The sequence below is a fragment of the Pongo pygmaeus genome, chromosome 2 (genome assembly GCF_028885625.2).
Source record: "Pongo pygmaeus isolate AG05252 chromosome 2, NHGRI_mPonPyg2-v2.0_pri, whole genome shotgun sequence".
NCBI lineage: Eukaryota > Metazoa > Chordata > Mammalia > Primates > Hominidae > Pongo > Pongo pygmaeus.
The window spans coordinates 199,540,160-199,556,392 of NC_085930.1; the positions used below are offsets into that span (position 1 = coordinate 199,540,160).

General features: G+C 39.1%; 1 protein-coding gene across 2 annotated transcripts in view; it reads right to left on the reverse strand.

Moving 5' to 3' along the window:
* CLDN1 (claudin 1) overlaps window positions 1-9,739 on the reverse strand; it is a 39,806-nt gene extending 30,067 nt beyond the window's left edge. Inside the window, exons 1-2 of one of the 2 annotated variants that reach the window (XM_054482316.2) lie at window positions 9,516-9,739; window positions 6,578-6,717 (exon numbers count right to left, since the gene is read on the reverse strand). The gene's annotated coding sequence lies outside the window, so the exon portion shown is untranslated. The remainder of the gene's footprint in view (window positions 1-6,577; window positions 6,718-9,515) is intronic. The other variant, XM_063662558.1, reaches the window with a different exon arrangement.
* Between the last annotated feature and the right edge of the window lie 6,494 nt (window positions 9,740-16,233).

Below are 16,233 nucleotides of genomic sequence, written 5' to 3' on the forward strand. Positions count from 1 at the left end.
AAAGATTTAGTTCTGGAGTTGAATCAGACCCCAGCTTGGTAGTAAGGATGACCCCAAACCTAGTGGTAAGTAGAGTATTTATAGTTTCTTGAATGTTCTAACAGTACAATTGCTAAAGGGTTGGAGATGCCATAGCTTTTACAGTGTCTTTGGCATTTGAGAGAAGTAGGGGAAATAATAAGATTATGGAATGTGGAATTTGGTGTTAGTTGTTGTGTGCCTTTTGGTTATTCAGGAGAAAAAAAAATGACTAATCATTAATTTAAAACTAAGGGCAAAAGTCAGAGGTTATTTTTGGAAGTCTTTAAAGAGACTCTTCTCACTCGCAGCTTGGGAGCATGTTGAGCCGGTGAACCATAGGCCTTAGTTGTGACAACAGCAGAACTTCAGAAAAGCCTAAATTCATGCCTAGGTAAGACTCTGGATGCCATAATAAGGCAGATATGCTTCAGAGAGTGGGAGTTAAGCCATGCAGATTCAGTGGCTTGACACATATATGATGCTTTTAGGGATCCAGTGGTCTGGTGCATACTCGGACATCTCTTCCAAGGTAAAGGGCAAAGTTCTGGCATCTTTTGTATCCTACCATTAAAAAAGAAGTAAAACACAACACATACAACACTTGAGAATACTGCAGTGAATGATTTAGCAAGTGCTGTGGAAAGTTCCCAGTTTTCAGTGAGGCCTTGAGCAAGAAAGGGCATGTCCAGGCCATATAGTACAAGCTGTCCTACCACATGGCTTATGTGGTCCAACTGATCCTATAGTGGCATAAAAATTATCTCTAGGAGATAAAGATTTTGTGTGGAGTCTCTGACAAGCCCCAACAGAAGCGTTTCATAACAGACTGCTGAGATTCTGGAGCAAGGCCATGCCATCTGCAGCAGAGCATATGATTTAAAATGCAGTTGCATCAAGACATGAGACAAAAGCTGTTCACCACGAACTGGGGGCTGGCAGACCAAGTAATAAACTACAGCAGCCCCAGCAGCAATTATTTATAAAATAGAAGTGTTACAGAATGGATCACCCTTAAAATGTCCAAAGGGCATACGTAAGCTGGATGAACAAATATTCCAGACTTCTTTGTCACCAGCACAGTCTCACCTGACACCACTCAATCAACTCACACTTGTAACCTCATGGGAGAATCCTTATGAGCAGCTAATAGAGGAAGAAAACAACACAGGCTTGGTCCATGGATTGTTCAGCTCAGTATGTTGGTGTGGACAATGGACTGCTGTTATAATATATCCCCACTTGGTAAGTCCTGGAAGACAGTATTCATGGGAAAATACAAACAGGAGGCAGGATTGGGTTAGTGTTGCTTGTAACCCAATTTTGTTGAGTGACAAATGGCTTAAAAGAAGGCTATACACATGGGCATTGGTGGATAGCTTGGCCTGAACAAAGCAATGTTTTCATATTAGGGACAAGAAGATCCAAGAAAGAAGCATGTGGATGAACATATGGAAATGGGCAGAAACTAAGAAGAACTTGCCATTATGTGTTAACCCTCATCAAGTTAGAGACACAAAGCAACCAAGCGTGGAGAACGGCCCAATAGATTAGAAGCCAACTTAGCTAGCTGAAAGGGCTCGTGAATGTAGTAGTCATGGCAGCATAGATGGAGACAATATGTGGACGATAAGAATGTGTTCTCCTCTCACCAAAGCTCATATACCCGATGCCATGTCCAACCTATCAACCAACACATTTCTGTGCTGAGCTCCTTATATGATCATGTTCTTTGACAGAACCAGCCAGACATTTTGGTGGCAAGCTGACAAAACTGGACTCCTCTCATCCTGACAAAAGCAACAATTAATCCTGAGTAGTAGTGACACACATTCCTAGGATGTGTTTGCATTTTCTACCAGTAGTATTTCCATCAGCATTATACAGAAAGGCTCACAGAGAGATATATTGGATAGCATCTCATACAATATCACTTCAGATTAAGAGAACCCCTTTATGGCAAAGGAAGCATGGTAGTGGGAACACGGAAAAGATATCCTCTGATCCTACGATACATTGAATCAATTAGTGGCAGCTGACCCTATAGAGCATAGGAAGGCCCCTTTTAAAGTATAGCTGTAGTACCATCTTGGAGATGATGCCCATAGATGGAGACACTTTACTTCAGAAAGATGTACATTCATCCTAATGGCGCTAGGGTCCCCAGTAGGTAGAGTACATGAGTTCAGTAACCAAAAGACGGAGGAAATATTAGCCCTACTTCACCGCCTCTACAAGAATTGACTAGGAGACACTGTATTGCCTGTCTGCTCAACTTCAGAGCCTGTGGATCCAGAGGTCCCATGGTACCAGGGCCCCCAGTAGGTAGAGTACGTGAGTTCAGTAACCAAAAGATGGAGGAAATAGTAGCCCTACTTCACCGCCACTCCAATAATTGACTAGGAGACATTGTATTGCCTGTCTACTAGAGCCTGTGGATCCAGAGGTCCCAGAGAACATATGTTTTCGCTCAGGGACACAGAAAAAGTCTCATAAAACTTAAAGATACAGCTGATACATGATCACTTCTAGTTCTTCAAGTGGACCAACAAGCAAGAAAAGGAATTATCACACTGCCAAGATTGTGTACAGTAGGATATTTGAATGGGTACTGGGGTATTTTAGCCTGATTACCTAAGGAAAAGGGCTGCTGTTACTTAATAGGGGCATGGAGAAATACTTTTCCTACTCACATGAACTGCGGGTTATCTCTTGGTACCCTCAAGCCCAAGTTTAATTATAAATTGACAAGTATAGCAATTATTGCCTGGCAAGTGCACGGTAACTAGGGAATCAAGGCTCTCAGGGATGAGTGTCTGAGACATCCCACCAGACAAGCCACCTAGATGAGCTGAAGTCCTAGCTGAGTGTAAAAGGAATCTATAATTGTAGCAGACAGGGATAATGTGTATTATTGACAGCCTTGAGATCAATTGCAGCAAAGAAGGCTGTAATTCATCCTACGAATGCTCCTCTTACAAGTTTTCCTAGAAATTGAGACCAACTCAAGTTCTGAAGAAGCTAAGACCAGATAGGAAGAACTTATTGTGAGAAGTGAATGGATTTGAGAAGTGTGAGTGTTAGACTTGGAAGTGGCTCTTGGCACTTCTCCAGATCTCCTTGACTGGGCTGGTACACCCCTGCAGGTCTTGGCTGATAACTGCTCAAGTTGGCACATTTCACTGTAGGGTTGTCCTCAGCTGATTGAAGCTACCTCACCCAGAAATGCCTGAGAAGTTACACTGTTCTCTCTCCAAAGACTGACCACTGCAGGGATAAGATTGTGCAGCTCTCTTTTCTCTGGCCAAGAAAATATCTGATTATAATCTATGTTCTAGAGAGCTAACTATGGAATTAGATTGAGACTAAACTTCTCCTGAAATCATATTCTTGCCTAACTCCACCCATCCTCCACCTTTTCCTGCTCTTCTTGCTTCCTTAAAAACTTCTAAGAGTATTCCTTCAAGAAATCACCTGCAGAAGACTCTCTGTCTAATACTCCTCTTCTAGGCTTCTGGGCCTAACTCAATTACATGTGGCAATGGCTGTGTTTCTCTATGGAGAACCACAGTCTCACCTAGTGGTCATTTCCTGTATATGCATTATTCTTCATTTGTGTGTAACATCGGTTTCCTGTCACAATCCTGACTAATGAAGCAGAAGCAAGCAGGGAGTGATATGATTAGATTCACATTTAGAAAGCTCAGTCTGGCAGCAGTGTTGAGGAGAGAATGCATGAGAGGCAAGTCTAGCTGCAGAAATATAATTTCATACATTATGGTAATAATCTAGAAAATAAATGAAAAGGGCTAGAAGTGTAATAATCATTGGAAATAGCATACATTAGGTAAACTTGTAAGATAGGTCAGCAGTAAAATTGATTTAAGGATCAATATGTCCTAACCTCCTACGAGAATTGAAAACACATATACTGCCTTATAAACTCATTAAACAATTATTGTTTTACTACATATGTAAAAAAAATTACTACTACTCTTGGGGAGCTTGTAGTCTTAATAGTGAGTAATGACTATCTTGGTAGTTGTTATAAAAGTCAAAAAATAAATATTATACTAGAATTATAAGCAAAACGGTGTGAGATCAAGAAAAACTATAGGACAATATTTCCAATGAACATTGAGGCAAAAGTCAGCAGTTAAATATTAGCAAATAAAATTCAACAGCATATCAGAAAGATTATACATCATAATCAAGTGGGATTTATCCCTGGAATAAAAGGTTGGTTTAATATAAGCAAATCAGTTGGTGATATATCATATTAACAGACATAAAGTCAAAAAGCCACAAGATCATATCTATTGACAAAGAAAAAGTATTTGACAAAGTTTAACATCCTTTCTTGATAAAAACTTCCTACACTTTAGGTATAGAAGGAAAGTTCCTCAATGTAATAAGGGCTATTTATGGAAAACCCACAGCTAACATAAACAACGGGAAGAAACTAACAGCATTTCCTCTGAGATCTGGTATAAGACAAGGATGCCCACTGTATTAGTCCATTTTCATCCTGCTGATGAAAACCTACCTGAGACTGGGCAATTTACAAAAGAAAGAGGTTTATTGGACTTATAGTTCCATGTGGCAGGGAGGCCTCACAATCACAATCATGGCAGAGATGAAAGGAATGTCTCACATGGTGGCAGACAAGAGCTTGTGCAGGGGAACTCCCATTTTTAAAACCATCAAATCTCATGAGACTTACTCACTATCATGAGAGGGTAGCACAGGAAAGACCTCCCACCCATGATTCAATTACCTCCCACCACGTCCATCCCACAACACGTGGGAATTGTGGGAGTTACAAATCAAGATGAGATTTGGGCGGGGGCACAACCAAACCATATCATTCTGCCCCTGGCAACTACCAATCTTGTTCTAACATTTCAAAACCAATCATGCCTTCCCAACAGTCCCCCAAAATCTTAACTCATTTCAGCATTAACTTAAAAGTCTGAGTCTTATCTGAGACAAGGCAAGCCCCTTCTGTCTATGAGCCTGTGTAAAATCAAAATCAAGTTAGTTACTTCCTAGATACAATGGGGGTACAGGCCTGGGTGACAGAGTGAGACTCCGTCTCAAAAACAAACAAACAAAAAAAACACCATTCCAAATGGGAGAAATTGGCCAAAACAAAGGGGTTACAGGCCCCATGCAAGTCGAAAATCCAGCAGAGCAGTCAAATCTTAAAGCTCCAAAATGATCTCCTTTGATTGCAGGTCTCACAACCAGGTCATGCTGATGCAAGAGGTGGGTTCCCATGGTCTTGGGCAGCTCTGCCCTTGTGGCTTTGCAAGGCAGAGCTTTTCCTCCACCTGCTTTCATGGGCTGGCATTGAGTGTCTGCAGCTTTTCCAGGTACACAGTGCAAGCTGTCAGTGGATCTACCATTATGGGGTCTAGAGGATGATGGTCCTCTTTTCACAGCTTGACTAGGTGGGGCCCCAGTAGGGACTCTATGTGGGGGCTCCAAACCCACATTTCTCTTCCACACTGCCCTAGCAGAGGTTCTCTATGAGGACCCCACCCCTGTAGCAAACTTCTGCTTGGATATCGAGGCGTTTCCATACATCCTCTGAAATCTAGGCAGAGGCTCCCAAATCCCAAGTCTTGACTTCTGTGCACTTGCAGGCTCAACACCAGGTGGCAGCTGCCAAGGTTTGGGAATTGCACCCTCTGAAGTCATGGCCTGAGCTCTATGTTGGCCCCTTTTGGCCATGGCTGGAGCAGCTGGGATGCAGGGTACCAAGTCCCTAGGCTGCACACAGCAGAGGAAGCCTGGGCCTGGCCCACTAAACAATTTTTTCCTCCTAGGCCTCCAGGTCTGTGGTGGGAGGGGCTGCCACAAAGGTCTCTCACATGCCCTGGAGACATTTTTTTTCCACTGACTTGGTGATTAATATTCGGCTTCTCATTAGTTATGCAAATTTCTACAGCCAGCTTGGATTTCTCCCCCTAGAATGAGATTTTCTTTTCTATTGCATTGTCAGGCTGCAGATTTTCTGAACTTTGATGCTCTGTTTCCCTTTTAAAACTGAATGCATTTAACAGCACTCAAGTCACCTCTTGAATGCTTTGCTGCTTAAAAATTTATTTCACCAGATACCACAAATCATGTCTCTCAAGTTCAAAGATCCACAAATCTCTAGGGCAGGGACAAAATGCTGCCTGTTTCTTTGCTAAAACATAACAAGAGTCACCTTTGCTCCAGTTCCCCACAAGGTCCTCATTTCCATCTGAAACCACCTGAGCCTGGACTTTATTTTGCATATCACTATCAGCATTTTTGGCAAAGCCATTCAACAAATCTCTAGGAAGTTCCAAACTTTCCCACATCTTCCTGTCTTCTTCTGAGCCCTCCAAACTGTTCCAAACTCTGCCTGTTACACAGTTCCAAAGTCGCTTCCACATTTTCAGGTATCTTTTCAGCAGCACCCTATTCTACTGGTACCAATTTACTGTATTAGTTCATTTTCATGCTGCTGATAAGGACATACTTGAGACTGGGCAATTTACAAGCGAAAGAGGTTTATTGGACTTACAGTTCCACATGGCTGCGGAGGCATCACAATCTCGGCAGAAGGTGAAAGGCACATCTCACATGGTGGTAGAATTCGGTAAAGTTGCAGGATATAAAATCAACATACAAAAATCTGTGGGATTTATATATGCAAATAATGACCTAGGTGAAACAGAAAGCAAAAAGACAATCTGATTTACAGTAGCATAAAAAATTGAAATTCTTAGGAATAAATTTAACCAAAGAGGTGAAAGACCTGTCCACTAAAAACTGTAAGACATTAATGAAAGAAATTGAAAAGGATACAAAGCTATAGTGTACAAAACAGTATGGTACTGGCACAAAAGAGGCATGTAGGCCAGTGGAACAGAAGGGAGTCCCAAAATAAATCCAAATATTTACAGTTAACTAATTTTCACCATAGATATCAACATGACACAATGGGAAAAAGACAGTGTTTTCAATAAATGGTGCTCAGAAAACTGGATTTTCACATGCAAAGGAAATAAATTGGACTCTTACAGCACACACAAAAATTATTCACATGCAAAGGAAATAAATTGGACCCTTACAGCACACACGAAAATTAATTTAGAATGGATTAAAGACTTAAACATAAGAAATGAAGCCATAAAACTCCTGGAAAAAAACACAGGGGAAAAACCCCTTGACATTGGCCTTGGCAATGATTTCTTGAATATCACACCAAAAGTTTAAGCTACAAAAGCAAAAGTAAATAAGTATGACTATATCAAATCAAAAAGCTTTTGCATAGCAAAGAAAACAATCAACAAAATGAAAAGACAACCTACAGATTGGAAAAAATATTTACAAATCCTACGTCAGAGAAAGGGTTAATATAAAAGATTTATAAAGATCTCATACAACTCAATAGTGAGAAAATTTATAATCCACTTACAACTGGGTAAGGACTGAAATAGGTATTTCTCCAAAGGTGACATAAAAGTTGCCAACAAGTGTATGAGAAAGAGCTCAACATTACTAATAATCAGGAAAATACATCATAAGCTACTATAAGATACCACCTCATGCCTGTTAGGATAGCTGGTATCAAAAAGACAAGAGATACAAAATGTTGGTCAGGGTGTGGAAGAAAGGGAAGCATTGTACACTTTTGGGAATGTAGATTGGTACAGCCATAAAAAAAGCATAGAAGTCCCTAAAGAAATTAAAAATATAGCTACTATATGATCCAGCAATATCTCTTTTGGGTATATACTCAAAGGAGATAAAATCACCACGTCATAAAGATATGTGCACTCTCATATTCATTGCAGCATTGTTCACACAATACCTAAGATACAGAAACAACCTAGGTGTACATCAGTGGATGAATGGATAAAAAATCTGTGGTGTATATATACAAAGAAATATTATTCAGCCTTAAATACAAAGAGATTCTGCCATTTGCCACAACATATATGAATCTGAAGGGCATTATGCTACATGAAATAAGACAGACACAGAAAGAAAAATATCACATGATTTCACTTATATATGGAATCTTAAAAAATGGTGGGGGAGTCAAATCAATAAAAAGAGATAGAAAATGAAACAGTGGTTATCAGAGTTCAGGTTTGGGGGAGAAAATGGGAAGATATAGGCCAGAGGATACAAAGTAGCAATGTAGGGTGAACAAGTTGAAAGAACTAATATACAAATAGAGACTACAGTAAATAATAATGTATTGTAGTCAAGATTTTTGCTAAATGGGTAGATTATATCTTCACATGTGATAGGGTGAAAAATGAATAACTATGTAAGATGATGGATATGCTATTTTGTTTCAGTGCAGTAACCATTTTACTATATACGTGTATCATAACATCATGTTGTATAACTTAAATGTGCACAATACATTTTTTTAATGAAATGAAATATAAAAAATAATTTTGAAAAATCCTTTGAAAGCACATATGAAGAATAGCCATCAGTCTACCATTATAAAATACAGAGATGCCAAATTTCTGTAACTAAATAACATCTTCAAAGAAATTGCTTATATTACCTAAACATCTCTGAGTAACTTCTTAAAATTCCCAGAAAAGCCATATGTGGATTTTTATGCAAGTGCCTCCCAGAAGCTTTAATTATCTTAATCATATTCACTACTGGTGTTAAAATACTACATATAAATTGCTATTAAATATTATTTAAACAGTCATTAATATTTGGTAGATTTAATGTGCATATAAATTGTTCTTAATTTTCATATAAGTATTAAAGAGTAGTGAATAATGTATATTATATATAATTCATAATTATACATAGTACATACTGTATAACATACTATGTATTCTGTAAATGCATTTGTATAAATGTGAAAATATATTAAATGTTAAAATTATATATGTGTGTATAATTTTAGCCGACACTTTTATTTTGGTAAAACATTGAGAATTAAATCACTAAATTTTTCCTTGTCTTCCATAAAAAAGTAGCATAAGGAAAGCTGTGGAAACATAAAAAAATAACTAAAGATTCCAGATAATCATGTGATTAGGTTATAGAATAAAGGATGATAAATGTCTGAAGAAAAAAGTGTTGCAAAAATTAACTTAGGCCAGGCTGTAAAAAGGGGTCTTCTTGCTCATGCTAGGAATTTGGTTGGGATTTAGGGACACATTGAATATTGGCAGAGAAGGGTTAGGTAGCTGTATTTTCAGACAGATCGATTCAGAGGAAATAATTCTATTTACCCAGAAGTATGAATAAATGAATAAGAAGATTGGACTTTTACTTAGAAGAGTATGGGGAAAATAGACAAAATTCAGAGACAGAGGAAGAGTGAAGCTAATACCAGTGTTAACACGGAAATTTGTAGATTTAAAGGGTAAAGTAATTTGACTAAAGACACCCCTCTCCACCTGACACACACAGTGCTGCTAGTGAACTCTGTATTAAGCTACATTTTAAGTTCCTGGTTCTTGTTGTCTTACCGGCTTGGATAGTAACCAGGGAGATAGCTGGCAAGAGCTTCTAGGGGCAGGCAGGCAGGATTGTGGCTCGGATGGATACTACCAGAAAAAAGGTCTTTCACAATCTCTTTGTTCGTTTTGTGATATTTCTCAGTTTAGGGACTTTCTCTTCTCCTCTTCATATCACACACTCACTGCACCTCAGGAATCTGACTTCTCCTCCCTTAGTTACACATTCTCTCACTGCACTTATGGAATTTGAGTTACTTCCTATCAGGTTTGAATCACCCTATTTGGCAATCCTGGAATTATTTGAAAATGCTCTCATCTCATCACTATTATTTTTCCTCTGTAAACAAGCCTAGTGTTTTTCCAGAGCCTCTTCTTTCAGTTGTGTTAATTTCATATTTATTTTTTACAGGCCTAGCTCTGTCTCTCTTTATCATAAGCAGTATAATGCTATCTAGAAAGACTCTTTGATGAGGAAAAGTAATTCTGGTTCCAGTTTTGCCGTTGATAGGTGTTTAGCTTTGTTTAAATGCTTTACCTCACTGTGCTTCCAGTTATTCATTCATGAAATACAGGAAGAGGCTAAAATAAACACACTTTGGCAGCTTTCCTTCCTTCTCATAAAATTCTGACTTTTAGTTTGTCCCAGGTAATCTGCTAGTCTACCCATCTGTTCTCTCCTTTAAAGTAACCACTGTATGTTTATTACTGTATTGATTACATTGTATTGAAATAATCTTATTCATTTATTTATGTAATATATAAGATATTTATTGAGGTAGTGCTGAGCATATGGCAGGGGCTGGACTAAACACAAATAACAAGAGTCTTGTAATCGTTCCTTTTAGGTCTTACAGTGTAAGTGACAATACACATGAACATTCAGAAGTGTGATGGAAGTAGCCAAGGACAGAACTGAAGGGTCCTATGGCACGTAAGACAGAGGGATCTTCCTTGACCAGGAAGGAACTCTCTTAAAGAAGGAATTTACACAGAGACCGAAGGAAAGAAACAGAAAAGAAAGTGTTTTAGACAGAGGGAACCACATGTTAGAATGCCTGGAGGTGGGAGAGAATAAAAATTCGAAAGAAGTTCTGTTTGCTTAGGGAAGGAAAAAAAAAAATGAAGGAAAAAGAAGTACCACGTAGAGAGGTGGGTGTGTGACCAGATTTTGCTACAGGGAATTCTGAACTGTTTTAAAGTTTTGGTCTCTATTCTATGAACGATAAAAATCCTCTGGCAATTTTAAGCAGGGTTGTGACCTGGTCATATTCGCATTTTAACAGTTTTGATCTAGATTCATAATGATGCTGAAATTAAAATAATAATTAAATTTTATTTTGTGTTTACTATAGCCAAAACTGTACATTCTTTATGTAAGTTGTCCTAGTTATTCTTTCCATCAACTATACTAGTTTCTTAGGGGTGTGGCAACAAATTACCGCAAACTAAGTGGCTTAAAAGAAATTCATTCTCTCATTGTTCTGGAACCTAGACGTCTGAGATCAAGATACCAGTAAGGTCATATGCTTTCTCTGAAGGGGATCTTGGAAAGTATCCTTCCCTGTGTTTTCCTAGCTTGTAGTGGTTACTCACAATCCTTGGCATTGCTTGGCTTGCAGATACATCACTCCAGCCTCTACCTTTCCACATGACATTCTCCCCTGTGTCTCCCATTGCCTTCCCTCTGCCCATGTTTCTGTGTCCAAATTGTTCTCTCCTTATAAGGACGTCAATTATTGTATGGCTCACTCTAATCCAGTATTACCTTATTACTTCCAAAAAGCTCCTATTTCCAAATAAGATCACATGCTGAGGTTTGGGTTGGGGGACACTTTGGAGAACACTATTATTATTTTGGAGGATACTCTTTATCCTCATGCTGTAACTGTAAGATGTTTGCCTAACTGGAGAGGTGAGTGAGGAAACTGAGGCACTATGAAATTTAAAAATATGTCTAAGGTCACAAAGCTAATATGTGGCAGAGCTGATTGACAGGGAGACCAGCTCGGAAACAATTGCAGAGCCACGATGATGACGGCAATGGGGATGGCAACGTATAGATGATTCTGATAAATATTTTTAGAGTAGACTCAATAACATTTGTTAATAATTTTGATGTGAAGAGAAAGTAGGGAGGAGTCAAGAAAAACTACCAGTTTTCTGGCCAGAGCACCTGCGTAGACCTCCTATTTATAGTGCTAGAAAACACTGGACAAAGGGTAGTTTTAGAGAGAAAGGAGAAAAATTCAGAGATGCCAGTGCTGAGTTGGAAGCGCCCATGGAACATATAGTTATAAATGGATAGAATGATCTGACACTCAAAAGAAAGGTCTGGGTTAGACCATCAGAAAATTGAAGCGTTCATTCATCATTCACTAAATACTTATGAGTGTCTATCACATGTCAATTATTATCTTAGGTATCAGGGACACAGTTGTGAATAAGATAGGCAAGTTCCTGCCCTCATGGAAATGTCATTCTTGACGGGGGAGACAGATAATAAACAACAAAAATAAATAAGACAATTTCAACTAGGCATATCTGCTGTGTAGACAATAAAAAGGGGTGATATGAAAGTCAATGATTGGTAGAGATTGCCTTCTTCAGTTTGGAGGATGAAAGTAGGTTTCTCTGAAGTGGTGACAAGTGAGCTGAGACCTGCATGATATGAGGTGATTTCAGGGATCTATGTACGAAAGCCCAGAAGCAGTGATGATCTTGTAGTTTTTAAGGAACAGAAAAAAAAGGTCTGTGGCTGGAGCATAGGGAACATAGTGGTGGTACAGAGCGAGGAATCGGTAGAAGATGAGACCATGGGCTGGGTGCGGTGGCTCTCATCTGTAATCCCAGCATTTTGGGAGGCCAAGGCAGGTGGATCACGAGGTCAGGAGATTGTAACCATCCTGGCTAACACGGCGAAGCCCTGTCTCTACTGAAAATACAAAAAAAAAAAAAAAAAAAATTAGCCGGACACGGTGGCACGTGCCTGTAATCCCAGCTACTCGGGAGGCTGAGGCAGGAGAATTGCTTGAACCTGGGAGGCAGAGGTTGCAGTGAGCTGAGATGGTGCCACTGCACTCCAGCCTGGTGACAGAGCGAAACTCTGTCTCAAAAAAAAAAAGAAGAAATTAAAAAAAAAAAAAAAAAGGTGAGACCATGATGTCAGGGAAGATGGCAAGACTGCAGGTTGTGTGTGTGTGTGTGTGGTGTGTGTGTGTCTTTGGAAGATTATGTTTCTTACAAAGATATACACACCTACACTGATTTTTGTTTCAGTTAAAGCCATGGGAATAGAAGATATTGCTTAGAGAGACTGTGCAGAGTGAAGGAAAATAAAAGCCTACAACACAGGCCTGCAGTCACTTAAGTCTCATGGATAAATGTGGTCAGACCAGAAGAAAGAAAATAATATGCTTTCATGTCTGTTTATTCCATTAAAATGAAAACTATGCCCCCGTTGCCAAGCAAACTTTCTTTTATGAAATTGTGTCAATAAATATTTAATGAATTCATTTTTTAAGTTTTATTTTAAGGTCAGGGGTACATGTGCAGGTTTGTTATATAGGTAAACTTGTGTCATGGGGGTTTGTTGTACAGGTTATTTCATCACCCGGGTACTAAGCCCAGTACCCATTAGTTATTTTTCCTGATGCTCTTTCTCTTACCACCCTCCACCCTCCAAAAGACCCCAGTGTGTGTTGTTTCCCACTATGTGGCCATGTGTTCTCATCATTTAGCTCCCACTTATAAGTGAGAACATGTGGTATCTGGTTTTCTGTTTCTGTGTTAGTTTGCTAAAGATAACGGTTTCCAGCTCCATCCTTGTCTCTGCAAAGGACATAATCTCATTCTTTTTTATGGCTGCATAATATTCCAGTGCATATATGTACCACATTTTCTTTATCCAGTCTGTCATTGATGAACATTAAGGTTGATGAATCGATTTCAAATAGATGAAAGGAAATAGTAAGGTAAGACCCTGATATGGTTTTTTGTCCCCATCCAAATCCAATTGTTCAATTGTCATCCCCAGTGTTGGAGGAGGGACCTGGTGGGAGGCGATTCGATCGTGGGGGTGGGTTTCCCCTTGTTGTTCTCATGATAGTGAGTGAGCTGTCACGAAAGCTGGTTGTTTAAACATGTGTAGAACTTCCCCCTTCACTCCTTCTCTCCTGCCACCACATGAAGACATGCTTGCTTCCCCTTGGCCCTTCTGCCATGATTGTAAGTTTCCTGAGGCCTCCTAGCCATGCTTCCTGTGCAGCCTGAGGAACTGTCAGTCAAACTACTTTTCTTTATAAATTACCCAGGCTCAGGTAGGTATTTATAGCAGTGCGAGAACAGACTAATACAGACCCCCATCCATGATATGTTTCATCAATGGTCATGTCTTTACTTTTCCTGAGTCCACATCATTTTCTTTGTGACTTCACTGTTTTCATCTATAAAAGGAATATAGTATTGTTTCCCGACTGTTGACTTGCATAGTTTGACCCTGTGACTTGTGTTATCCATTGACATGAGGTGAAAATGATAGTGTGCCAGTTATGCATGCAGGTCACAAGAGGCTTTGCATGTTCCTTTTATACACTTTCACTCCTGCCATTACCATGAGAAGAACATGTCTGAGCTAGACCCAAGGTAAAGAAGGAAAATGAAAGATTTCTCAGCTGTGCTGCCCCAGCCAAGCCTATCCTAGGGCAGAGCCCCAGTCAAACTGTAGGTGTATAAGTGAGTTCAGACTGAGTCAGCCTTTATTAGCCCATTCAACTCACAAGCATGGTAGCTACAATAATGAAAGATTGATCTTAAAACCATTGAATTTCGGGTGGTTTGGTACACAGAAATGACTGATGTACTAATTTTTTGAGGGGATGACCTGAGAAAACAAGCTATGGGAAAATGAAGAATAGATGAGTGGACCAGGGCACAGGGCAGGGCATGGAGACAAGCATTTAACCACCTCCCTCCCACAGCTAAGTACATCTTAATATCTCATGAAGATTCTAAGAATCCAGTAGAATCCGGTAGAAATGTTTTCAAATTTGTATGAAAAAGGAACAGGTTTTTGAGACATGATTCACTTTATTCCCTGAATAAAGCTCTTCAAAGTAGCCCAAAGTCTGTTGTGAAGTGATAAAGCTTTTCTACATAGAAGCAGTACTTGAAGTTTAAGAATCATAATTCATAATGATATATATATACACATACTTTATTATAGATGTCGGATTGTATTTTTACTTATATTAAAGATATTAAAAATGACTTAATGTTAAAAAGAGTCAATGTGTATTTTGAAAAGCAACTAAGAATTGCTAATTTTGATTTTATAAAGTTGAAAAAAGTATTTGATACCAAAATCAAGAGAACATGCAAAGGTCATGAAAAATATCATAGGTAAAGGGAAAGGCTTCTGGGGTCAGGAATGTACAAAGTTGAATTTCAGTTCCACCATTTAACTAGCTGTGGCAGCCATGAGAACGCACCTTCCAGACCTACAGGCAGCTTAATTGACTGGGCTCAGGCTACTGGCATTGAAACCTATTACTGTGTTTGGGTTAAGGCCATAACTTCCCTAGGCTTATCTAACCAATGACTGAGTATAGAGGAGATACTAGGCTGACCTGTTCCTGGGAGTTAGGCAAATCTTTTATCATTCAGTTTGGCTCAAGGGTTCACTATGATTTTGCTCAAACTTCTTTAGCCTATAGACAATCTTCCCTCACGGGCTTCTTCATTCTGGGCCAGACTTGCATTGTGGTCTGTGATATGGTTTGGATGTGTGTCTCCTCCAAATTTCATGTTGAAATATGACCCCCTATGTTTGAATTGACGCATAGTGGGAGGTGTTGGGTCTTGTGGGCAAATCACTCATGAATGGCTTGGTGCTCTCCTTGATTAATGAGTGGTAATTGAGTTCGTGGGAAATCTGGTTGCTTAAAAGAGTGTGCACTTCCCCCCACCCCCTTGGTCCCTCTCTTGCCATATAGATAAGTCTGTTCATTTTCACCATCCACCTTGATTGGAAGCTTCCTGAGGCCCTCACCAGAAGCAGAGGCTGTCACCATGCCTTCTGGACAGGCTGCAGAACCATGAGCCAAAAAACTTCTTTTCTTTATAAATTACTTAGTCTCCGGTGTTCCTTCATAGAAATGCAAAAGGGGCTGAAACAGTCTGTTTTTTTTTTTTTTTTTCCCCAGCCTTCTCCAGCTCTATTTCTATTTTCTTTGGCATAAGTGTTTCCTTTACTTAAATTTACACATTTAATCCCATCTTGAGAGCTGTTTCTTGAGAACCCAGCTTAACACAATAGCCTGAGTCTCAGTTTTCTCATGTGTAAAATGTAGCCTAGTCCGTAGGATTATAGTAATATTTAAACAAACCAGTGAATTTAAAACAAAATTGTACAGTGACTGCCATTTAGTAAACATTGAATTAATTAATAGAACATTTTATTGTTGTTTTTATTGTTATTACTTTTTAAGGTTTTTATTTTTTTAAGTCAAAATCATGAAACATATTAGCAGATATTGGGCTGAAGATTATCTGTTGCTGGGGAGAAATAGAGGTAAACAGATGGAAAACAAAATAACCAAGAAACAAACTAGGTAAATAATTAATGCAAATATTGCAGTCAAAAAATCACAAAAACTTAAGGTTGTTTTATCTATTAGCATTCTAAAAGGAAAGGTAATATTGACTATAGGGCCATTGGGAATTATATTCT